Source organism: Artemia sp. Qi Xiang Cuo, unplaced genomic scaffold, assembly GCF_049724085.1.
Source record: "Artemia sp. Qi Xiang Cuo unplaced genomic scaffold, ASM4972408v1 HiC_scaffold_3204, whole genome shotgun sequence".
In the NCBI taxonomy this organism is placed as follows: domain Eukaryota; kingdom Metazoa; phylum Arthropoda; class Branchiopoda; order Anostraca; family Artemiidae; genus Artemia; species Artemia sp. Qi Xiang Cuo.
Genome location: NW_028300598.1, coordinates 13,525 through 25,805, shown reverse-complemented (window position 1 = coordinate 25,805; position 12,281 = coordinate 13,525).

Sequence of the window (12,281 nt, the reverse complement as noted above, 5' to 3'; positions counted from 1 at the left end):
CACATCGATCTTTTATGTAAACTTAACAGGCCCGGGTTCAATTCCCGGTGTGTGAAAATTTTTAACTCTATAATCTTCAAACATTTGAACCTTTTATAATTTATAATGATGTATAATATAAATACTGTAATCTTAACTATAGTGAAGTTGCCTATGCAAGTTAGTATAGGGAAGAGTTCGATCTTTATTATAATTCAGGATGTTAGCTTTATTTTTTGTGTAGTAAAGTTTTCTATTAGTAGAAATTTGGATTGTTCTATTTTGATATTGTTTTTGGTTATTCTTTCTTTTTTTCCACTCGCGTGAGACCATATTTTTTCAAGATTTGAAATTATTAAGCACACAAAATCCCGTGTCGAGTATCTAAAACCTAGCATAAAACAAAACTAATTTTAAAATTTTCAGGTATTTATCTTGTTTGAATTACAAAATTAGTATTATTGGTTAGACACCATAAATATTTTTGCAGTTTAAATAATAAGTTTAGTGATTCTGGACTGAAAACTAAAATAATTGCAATTATGAGACAATAATATGGAGATATGTACTTTACGGGTTACAGGATACAATAATAAATTTGAACTGAGATGAAAAAAAAATTTCTTCCAGGAGACAAAAAGCAAAACTAATTTTAGAATTTTCATGTATTTTTGTTGTTTAAATTAAAAAATTACTATTACTGATTAGGCATCATAAATATTTTTGCAGTTTACATAATAATTTTAGCGATTAAGCCAAAAAAGAAAATTTTGGTTCCAGGAGTTTCGGTTACTATTGAGACAAGTAGCTATTATTACTATAGAGTTCATTCCATGAACTGTTTTAGTGCTTCAAAATTCAAAGATCTTTGAAAAGACTGCAGTATGAAAATACATCAAAAATGCAATTTTTTTGACAAAATTGATTCTACTTTAAAAAGTATTTTATTTTTAAATACAAAAGTGACTAGATGTTGCAATTTCCTTTAAAATGAGCTATTATACAGCTCTCTATGATTTTCCAGTGCCCAGCTAGCTGAGCAGAAAGAAAAAGCGGAAAGAAAAAAATATCCCGTTTGTGGAGAATAACGTGGTAAAAGTCAATTTTCTTGATTTTCAAGCCAATATATTTTCTTTGTTATTCAAGCCAAAGGGAGGTAAGTTTCCTTTATAGAGGATTCGGACAAGGCGGTTCTAATGGTGTACTTTTTGTTTTGATCTGACTCTTTTTTTAGGAGTTGGGGGGTTTTATATTTCTTGACATTGGAGGTGATCGTCTCTTACTAGGTTGCTAGCTACCGCTGCAACCCGGATTGGTGAAGAATTCTTTCCTAATAAGGGCTTTCAGTTCTTGTATCTTTGATTTCTAAAGTACCTATACGAAAGTGAAATCGTTGTTCGGTGAAACTGAACAACGATTCAGTCTCACTGAATCGTATAGCCTCTTTGTAATCTTGTAACCTTGACCCGACTTTTGTAATCTTGAGTGTCGTGAGATAATGCTTTTTAAGACCAGAAAGGTGTATAACATTAAAAGTTAATAAGGACAAATCAAAGTTGGCTTTAACTTTCATATCTTTGGTCACTTCCCTTTCTTTCAAAATTGTATGTTTCTTTTTTCCTTCCATTTTTACATTAACCTGTGTCTGTATTTCTTTTTTATTCACAGGCGGATGTATTGCGTTGTGTCGGTTTAAGGACGCTACTTGACTACTAAGGTCATTTTGTTGGTCCTGTGATATGTTGTTTGAGTTGGGTTTGAATTCTGGGACCAAAGTATTAACATAACGAGCAAAGTGAATATTGTGATTTTACTTCATTTTTTACCTTTTTTATTTCTTTTTTCACGTTTGATTCCCAACCAAACGCCCATGATAAAGGTAACGACCAAAAGGAATATTGTGATTTTACTTTATTTTCTACTTTCACATTTTTTATTTCATCTTTCTTGTTGGATTTCGGGCCGAATAGCCAGGATAAAATTGACCATAGTATGGAATATAAGGATTTTACTTTATCTTTTACTTTTAGAGAGTTCTGAGCTTCTTCTATGGTTTTCTTGAGGACAAAAATATTCAAAAATCTCTCGGCCTCCTTCATACTTTCTTTTTCGTCTTTGTTAAGGCTTTCTCCTCGCAATTTCTTTTCATATGCAAATTTATATGCGTACCTGTGCCTGCGATTGGGTTCGAAATGCTCTTTCCAACTCCAAAAGATTTTCTTTTATGAATGTCCTCCATAATTGAATTTATTCAAATTTCCAGCGCTCCTTACCCCCAGTCACACCATGGAAATTTTCTATTCCTGGGTGTAGGTGTTGATAGGGCCTACTTTTTGACCATATATCATAGATTTGAGCAAGCACATGGATTGTTTTGAACTGAGAACTATTGATACTGCCTTTCAATTCAGTAAATATGAGTTTGCCATTGTATTTTGGTTCCCACCACGGTTTTAGCCATAGTACGGCTTTCGTGTCACAGCTGACAGGACCAATAACACAAGTGTCTCTGTGATCAGCTTGAAGCTTGAAATTCTTGAAAGCTAATTTTGACCTCCAACGTACACTAGAGAAAAACTTTGTAGTACTTGTATTGAGATATATCTGAAAATTTTCAATTTTTCCAGTTTTTTCACATAATCCATCCTGGGTTCTTAACATATCTGAACTGAAAAGACATAATTTGTGAAGAGTTATACCAATTGCAAAAGTCGGATTTTCAATTTCGTTTTCATATCTAATGTTAACATTATTAATGGTAATTGCTAGGTTTTCTATAATCTTGGCAATGATATGGTCTGAAATAGTATGAGTGACCAATTTATTTATCTGCTTTAATTTCTCTTCAATTTGTTCTTGTATGTAATCGTTTTTTCCGTTCTTATACGACTTCAATGGCTCTATTAATATATGAACGCCAGATATTTTTAATTTCCAGATTCTGAACCAGATATTTGGGAATGGGAAATCAATACGGAGAGATTCTATATGACTTGCCAGAACTTGTACAGGTAAATGTAAGTCCATTAGGGCTTCTGGTCTCAAATATGCATCAACAATCGAACATTTCCCATTCATCAAAGAATAGGCAAGTCCTTTACCTTCAACAGGCTCTAAATATTTATTGAGGAACGCATTTATTTGTTTTAATATAAAATATTCCATTTTATCAAATTCAATAATATATTTTCACCCAATAACTTGACGTAATGAGTCACTTCAAGCTAGAGGAAAACCAAACTAGTTTTAAAATTTTCAGGTATTTTTTTGGTTTGAATTATATTTTTTTTGAATTTGGTTTAAAATTAAAATTACTGCTCAGCCACCATAAATATTTTTGCAGTTTGCAGTTAAGTAAATTTTTTTTTTTTAATTTTCAAGAATTATTTTAGTTTCAGTTGAAAAAACAGATTTTTTTGTTAAAACCCCCCAGAAAATTACTACATTTTACATAGCTTTGTCTACAAACTTCTTATAATGGCAAAAGTTCTGTGTAAAAATATTGATTTTATTTTAAATTTGAATTAAAAAATTAAAATCATTGCTTAGACGCCATAAATATTTTTGCAGTTTACATAATAACCATAGCCATTTGAACTGAAGACTAAAATAAAATAAAAAATTGAATTTCTTTTCTACGGAAATATACCACAAAAGTAACCTACTTTATAAATTGAGCCGAAAAAAGTTTGGTTCCACGAGACAATTATAACTTTGAAGTGAGAGATCAAATAAAACTGACGTTGATTAAATCGAACAAAAAACAAAACCAATTTTAAAATTTTCAGGTATTTTTCTAGTTTGAATTAAAATTAATATTATTCTTCAGACACCATAAATATTTCTGTAGTTTACATAATAACCTTAACGATACTGAACTGAAAACTAAAATAAAAAATTTAATTTCTTTTCTACGGTAATATAGCACAAAAGATACACACTTTAGAAGTTGAGCCAAAAAAATTTGATTCCAGGAGATAATAATAACTTTGAAGTGAGAGAAGAAATGATACTTCCGTTGATTAAATCAAACAAAAAACAAAACGGATTTAGAAATTTTTGGGTATTTTTCTAGTTCGAATTAAAAAATTAATATCATTGCTCAGACAACATAAATATTTTTGCAGTTTATTTAATAAACTTAGCGATTCTTTATTAAAACTAAAATCAAATAAGAAATTGAATTTCTTTTTTATGGAAATATAGTACAAAAAATTAGCACTTTAGTAGTTGAGCCAAAAAAAGTTTTGTTCCAGGAGACAATTATAACTTTGAAGTGATAGAAAACCAAAAGAAGATCAATAGCTTGATGCTTAGTGGAAATCGTTGTTAGAAATCGAACTTACTGTAATAATCAAATATCTTTGAATAGACTGGAGTATGAAAAGACATTAAATTGCTTAAAAGGCAAAAAACGGATAATTCCGAAAATATTTTTTTTTATTTTAACAAGGTTTTACAACAATTTAAAAACCTTAAAAAAGGAAACCATAAGTTTGAAGCTTAGTAGAAATCGTTGTTAGAAAAACATCCTTACAGAGTTTCTTTTCTTATAATTACAAGCAATGTCTTTTTAAGACAGGAAAAAAAATGAAAAATATTTTTAGTTCAGTTCATAATCGCTAAATTTTTTATGCTAACTGCAAAAATATTTACATGCCTGAGCAATAATTTTAATTTTTCAATTCAAACTAGAAAAATACCTGAAAATTTTAAAATTAGTTAAGCTTACAGGTTTGAACGTAATCAGTTATATAATATCATAAAGAAGGCCCAGAAACCCAAAATGTGCAATTATTACAAATGATGATTACCGTATTGGTAACCACGGTTGCTACCAAATATTGGCGCGGAAATGGTGCTGAACCAATTTATTGGAGGGAAAACCTCGCATGCGCCAAATATTGAAATGGAATGGCTCGCAGTTACCACTACTGTACCGTAAATTTGACAAAAAAACTGTCTTTTCGTGTACAAGCTTGATGAATGACGGTATAATCGTATATTTAAAATCAAATGTAACCACGTATGACGTCATATATACCACAGACCTTTTTTTCTTTTCCCCGTTGCATCAGGTACTATGGGATAGACTTTGGTCCTTGCTGTAATGCTATAAATTTGATACTGGGTAATCATTTTTGTCACTACATGTAATATTCACATAGTTGTCTTAGGCAGCTTTGCCGAGCGGTCTAAGGCAATGGTTTAAGCCACCGGTATCTTCTGAGTCGTCGGTTCAAATCCCAACGCTGCCAGTATTTCATACAAAAAAGCAAACAAATTACTTATTTGAGTCTTAAATTATAATCTTATTTTAGTTACTATGGGCTGAACTTCGTCCTTTACTGTAAGCCATTTATAATTAACAAGACCAATTCCTTATTATCATGTAATATATATATTTTAAATATTTTAAGTTTTCGATAGTACAATGGTAAGAATATCCATTTGTCAAGCAATAGAAAGGAGTTCGATTCCCCGTCGGAGAGAACTTTTAATATATGGAGTTTGAAGCAATATCTTTTAAATTTAAAATACAAAAATTAAACCCGTTTTAGTTAAGTTCTAGCTAAAATAATGAAAATTATATGAATGAAGCACAGGGTTCAGTTTCTTTGGGCTTGAGTTCGTTCTTCACTATAAAAAAAAGATACCGTTTAGCCAGAATACTGTAGTAGCTGCCACTTTTCTTGATTTTCAAGCCAATATATATCCCTTGCTGTTCAACCCAAGGGACAGAAAGTTTCCTAAACAGGTATTTCAGACAAGGCGGTTCTAATGGTGTACTTTTGTTTTGATCTGACTCTTTTCTTAGGAGTTGTGGGTTTTTATATTTCTCAACATCGGACGTGATCGTCTCTTAATAGGTTGCTAGCTACCGCTGCAACCCGGATTATTTAATAGCTTTAGTGATCCTGAACTGAGAACAAAAATAAAATAAAAATTTCTTGTCGAAATTTAAACATGTATAAATATTGCATTCACTTATTACGTCATATATGGCTATACGAGAAAAATCAATCCCTTTGTACCTTTTCAACATATTGTAAACAGTACCCTTTTCAATGAGATTATAATAACTTTATATTCATTCTTTATTATAATCAAGCCAATATATTTTCTTTGTTATTCAAGCCAAAGGAAGGTTAGTTTGCTATATAGAAGTTTCGGACAAGATAGTTCTAATAGTGTACTTTTTGTTTTGATCGGAACCTTTTTTCAGGAGTTATGGGTTACTTTAGTTTTTACTATGGGGCGTGATCGTCTCTTACTAGGTTGCTAGCAACTGCTGCAACCCGGATGCTAGCTACCGCTGCAACCCGGATGATTACAAACAGGAAAAAGCCTAAGTATTTTTCTTTTTTGAAATAGAAAGAGACGAACTTCAAACAATCAGGTAGATAACTAAATCGAATTTATAAAATGATTTGTTATTCCAATGATCGTCTTTTAATGTAACTGTGTTATTCAAGCCAAAGAGTGATAAGTTTCTTTAATAGGGGTTTTGGAAAAGGTGGTTCTAATGGTGTAATTTTTGTTTTGATCTGACTCTTTTCTCAGGAGTTAGGAGTTTTTATATTTCTTAACATTGGACGGGATCGTCTCTTACTAGGTTGCTAGCTACCGCTGCAACCCGGATCCCTTTACTGAAATCCTTACTGTATTATAAACAGGAAAAGCCAATGGCATTTTCTTAATTGGAATAGTAAGAGACGACCTGGCTACAACCTACGATTATGACATCCTTGATCAATTTTTAATATAAACATTTTTTTAAGTCTGATGAAGATTTAACTAATGTGTCAAAAGTAAGGTTGCAAGTCGACGATTTTTTTTGGCCTTATTATAATTGGTATGGTGAAATAATAATATGCATATGGCTCTTAAATCATACTTTTGTATGGTCCCATATGGTTTACTGGCTAGGATAGTTAACTTTCAATTAACAGGCCCGGGTTCGATTCCCGGTGTGGGAAAATTTTTAACTCTATAATCTTCGAACATTTGAACCTTTTATAATTTATAATGATGTATAATATAATTAATGTAATCTTAACTATAGTGAAGTTGCCTATGCAAGTTAGTATAGGGAAGAGTTCGATCTTTATTACAAACTTTTCAACAGCATCCGCTCTTTCAAAGAGAATTTTAATCTGTAATTTTGAATACTTTTCGTGATCCCGATAAAACATGCGTAAAATGTTTCTCAATTTACAAAGATCAGCCTGCATTTTTGCCATCTTCTTGTATTTCTGAATGTAATTTTTCCCTTTGTCCTTATGCGTTCTTCGGTACAACCTTGCAGAGAATTTAATTTTTCCATTATAGCTTTTGTCACCCCAGTATCTACCCATTATTCTGGTAGCAACTTTTTTCTTATGTTCGTTTCGATAATCTATATCGTTATCATACCGTTCCTTGCTCTTTTGTTTGGCTGTCTCAATTTTCCCTTCTCGATACCCCCTGATCCGTAACATACCTCTGTTTTGCTCTGTCATATTTCATTTTCTTAAATCCTGGATCACAAGACATCTTAGTAGCAATCCTTACGCGTTCTCGAGCTTTATTGCGTTCGGTGGCATTTTTATCTCTTTTTAAATAAACTTTTCTGATATTTCAGGATGTTAGCTTTATTTTTTATGTAGTAAAGTTTTCTATTAGTAGATATTTGGATTGCTCTATTTTGATATTTTTTTTGGTTATTCTTTCTTTTTTTCCACTCGCGTGAGACCATATTTTTTCAATGTTTAAAATTATTAAGTACACAAAATCCCTTGTCGAGTATCTAAAACCTAGCATAAAACAAAACTAATTTTAAAATTTTCAGGTATTTCTCTTGTTTGAATTACAAAATTAGTATTATTGGTTAGACACACTAAATATTTTTGCATTTTACATACTAAGTTTAGCGATTCTGGACTGAAAACTAAAATAATTGCAATTATGAGACAATAATATGGAGATATGTACTTTACGGGTTACAAACCAAAAAAAGTTTGGTTCCAGGATACAATAATAAATTTGAACTGAGATGAAAAAAAATTTTTCTTCCAGGAGACAAAAAGCAAAACTAATTTTAGAATTTTCATGTATTTTTGTTGTTTAAATTAAAAAATTACTATTACTGATTAGGCATCATAAATATTTTTGCAGTTTACATAATAATTTTAGCGATTAAGCCAAAAAAGAAAATTTTGGTTCCAGGAGTTTCGGTTACTATTGAGACAAGTAGCTATTATTACTATAGAGTTCATTACCATGAACTATTTTATTGCTTCAAAATTCAAATATCTTTGAAAAGACTGCAGTATGAAAATACATCAAAAATGCAATTTTTTTGACAAAATTGATTCTACTTTAAAAAGTATTTTATTTTTAATTACAAAAGTGACTAGATGTTACAATTTCCTTTAAAATGAGCTATTATACAGCTCTCTATGATTTTCCAGTGCCCAGCTAGCTGAGGAGAAAAATCAAGTGGAAAGAAAAAAATATCCCGTTTGTGGAGAATAACGTGGTAAAAGTCTATTTTCTTGATTTTCAAGCCAATATATTTTCTTTGTTATTCAAGCCAAAGGGCGGTAAGTTTCCTATATAGAGGATTCGGACAAGGCAGTTCTAATGGTGTACTTTTTGTTTTGATCTGACTCTTTTCTTAGGAGTTGGGGGGTTTTATATTTCTTAACATTGGAGGTGATCGTCTCTTACTAGGTTGCTAGCTACCGCTGCAACCCGGACAACGCCATACCTAATTTAGTATAGGCAAGAGGTCGTTCTTTATTATAAAACATTGGACGTGATCGTCTCTTACTAGGTTGCTAGCTACCGCTGCAACCCGGATAACAATTTTTGCATGTCTATAATCTTCATCATTGTGATAACACATCTTGCTGTTTTGTTTTGCTCTCTCAATTATTACTTCTCGATACGTTCCAGTGCCAAGCTATCTCTGGATACAAAAAAAGAAAAAAAGAAAAAAAAAATATACCGTTTAGGCAGAATGTTGTAGTAGCTGCCACTTTTCTTGATTTTCAAGCCAATATATTTCCCTTGCTGTTCAAGCCAATATATTTCCCTTGCTGTTCAAGCCAAGGGACAGAAATTTTACTATACAGGGGTTTCGGACAAGGCGGTTCTAATGGTGTACTTTTTGTTTTGATCTGACTCTTTTTTAGGAACTATGGGTTTTTATATTTCTTAACATTGGACGTGATCGTCTCTTACTAGGTTGCTAGCTACCGCTGCAACCCGGATAAGCTTCGAACATTTGAACCTTTTATAATTTACAATGATGCATAATATAAATACTGTAATCTTAACTATAGTGAAGTTGCGTATGCAAGTTAGTATAGGGAAGAGTTCGATCTTTATTATATGGACGTGATCGTCTCTTACTAGGTTGCTAGCTACCGCTGCAACCCTGATTATGGGTTATATTAGTTTTTACTGTGGCGCATGGTAGTCTCTTACTAGGTTCCTAGGTACCGCTGCAACCCGGATTAAAAAGATACTCAGTTTAGCTACCTCTTACCCAAATATAATAACTTCAATATAAATTAATATAGGCAGGAGGTGGTTCCTTATTATACATTTCTATATAAAGCAATTTCCTTTCAAATGAGCCATTAGACAGCTCTTTCTTATGACCAAGAACTGTTTGATTTAATACTTTAGTTACTATGGGTTACAGTTCGTTCCTTATTGTATTTTGATCTGAATATTTTTTCAGAAGTTATGGGTTACTTTAGTTTTTATCGTCTCTTACTAAGTTGCTAGCTACCATATCAAGCCGGATATAATGTAACAAAAAGGAAAAAGCCTATGGCTTTCTCTTGTTTGGAATAGTAAGAGACGAACTCTAGAGAGTCAGTCAGCTAACTTAGTCTAATATGTGCCATGGATCGTTCTTTACTAGGTTTCAGCCATCTCTACAGCCAAGATACCGATGAAAATTACATAATTCCTATTAATATTTCAGTTAACATGGGCTAGATGTCGTTCTTTACTAAAATTACAAACAGGAAAAAGCCTATGGCTTTTTCTTAATTGGAATAGTAAGAGACGACCTGGCTACAATCTATGATTATGACGTCATTGATCAATCTTTAACATGAAATATGCAGTTTTTCATAGAAAAATTAGTTCTATTTTAAAAATTATTTGTTTTAAATGCAAAAGATTTTTAACTCCGTTAATTTCCTTTAGCAATGAGCCATTGTACAACTCTCTAAGATGTTCCAGTGCCTAGCTATCAGTGGAAGAAAAAAAGAAAAAAGAAAAAAGAAGATGCCGTTTAGGCAGAATGCTGTAGTAGCTGCCAGTTTTCTTGACTTTCAAGCCAATATATTTGCCTATTTGTTCAAGCCAAGGGACAGAAAGTTTCCTATATAAGGGTTTCAGACAAGGCGGTTCTAACCGTGTCGTGTTTATTGTGATATGATTATACTTTTTAGGAGTTATGGGTAATTGTATTTATTAACATTGGACGTGATCGTCTCTTACTAGGTTGCTAGCTACCGCTGCAACCCGCAAAAAGGAAAACAGATGCCGTATATGCAGAATATCGTGGTTTCAGCCACTTTTCATGATTTTCAAGCCAATATAATTTCCTTGTTGTTCAACCCAAGAGACGGTAAATTTTCTTTATAGGGGGTTCGGACAAGGCTCCTCTAATAATGTATTTCTTGTTCCGACCAGACTTTTTAGGAGTTATGGGTTATTTTAGTTTTTCCTATGGAGCGTGATCGTCTCTTATTAGGTTGCTAGCTACGGCTTCAACCCGGATACTTCAGTTACTATGGGCTACAGTCGTTCCTTAATGTAAATGGTTTGTTATTCAAATGATCGTGTCTTAATGTAATTATAATAGTATACTTCTTGTTTTGATCTGATTTTTTTTCAGGAGTTATGGGTTACTTTAGTTTTCACTATGGGGCGTGATCGTCTCTTACTAGGTTGCTAGCTACTGCTGCAGCTCGGATACAGTTCGTTATCACGAACTGTGTGCTTTGATGTATCTATTGGTATCGAAATTTCGTTCTTTAGAGGTTTGGTTACTATTGAGGCATTTAGCTAATACTATAGAGTCATTACTATGAACTGTATGATTGCTTCAAAATTCAGATATCTTTGAAAAGACTGCGGTATGAAAATACATCAAAAATGCAGTTTTTTGACAAAATTGATTCTGATTTAAAAACTATTTTATTTTTAATTACAAATCTGACTAGATGTAGCAATTTCCTTTAAAATGAGCCATTATACAGCTTGGTAAGATTGCTATATAGAAGTTTGCTATATAGACGGTAACGGTAAGTTTGCTATATAGAAGTTTTGGACATGGTGGTTTTAATTGTGCACTTTTTGTTTTGATTTGAATCTTTTTCAGGAGTTATGGGTTACATTAGTTTTAACTATGGGGCGTGACCGTCTCTTACTAGGTTGCTAGCTTGCGCTGGAACCCGGATACAGTATCGAGCCCTTGTGTCGTCTTTTAATATAACTTCTTAATGTAATATGCTTCGAAAATCAAATATCTTTGAAAAGACTTCAGTATGATCTTTTAATATAACTTCAGTTCGTTCTTTAAAATAATGTTGTCGAACATTTTCCATTGCATCTATAAACTGTTCCGCAGTTGCCAATCCATACCTTGGAAGCTTTTTGTTAAACTGACAATATTTCTTTTGGATATTACTATGAAGCTTTGCCAAAGAATTTCTAGCCGACTTTTCAACGGCATCCGCTCTTTCAAAGAGAATTTTAATCTGTAATTTTGAATACTTTTCGTGATCCCGATAAAACGTGCGTAAAATGTTTCTCAATTTACAAAGATCAGCCTGCATTTTTGCCATCTTCTTGTATTTCTGAATGTAATTTTTCTCTTTGTCCTTATGCGTTCTTCGGTACAACCTCGCAGAGAATTTAATTTTTTCATTATAGATTTTGTCACCCCAGTAACGCTCCTTGATCTTTGGTTTGGCTGTCTCAATTTTTACTTCTCGATACACCTGGACGGTTGAATACCTTTGCTTTTGGTTTTTCTTATATTTGATGCGGTAATCTTCATTATTGTGATAACTCTCCTTGAACTTTTGTTTGGCTGTCTCAATTTTTGCATGTCTATAATCTTCATCATTGTGATAACACATCTTGCTCTTTTGTCTAGCCTGCTCAATTCTTGCTTCTCTGTAATCTTTATTATTGTGATAACGCTCCTTGATCTTTTGTCTAGCCTGCTCAATTTTTACTTCTCGATACGCCTGGTCGGTTGAATACCTTTGCTTTTCTCTTTTCAA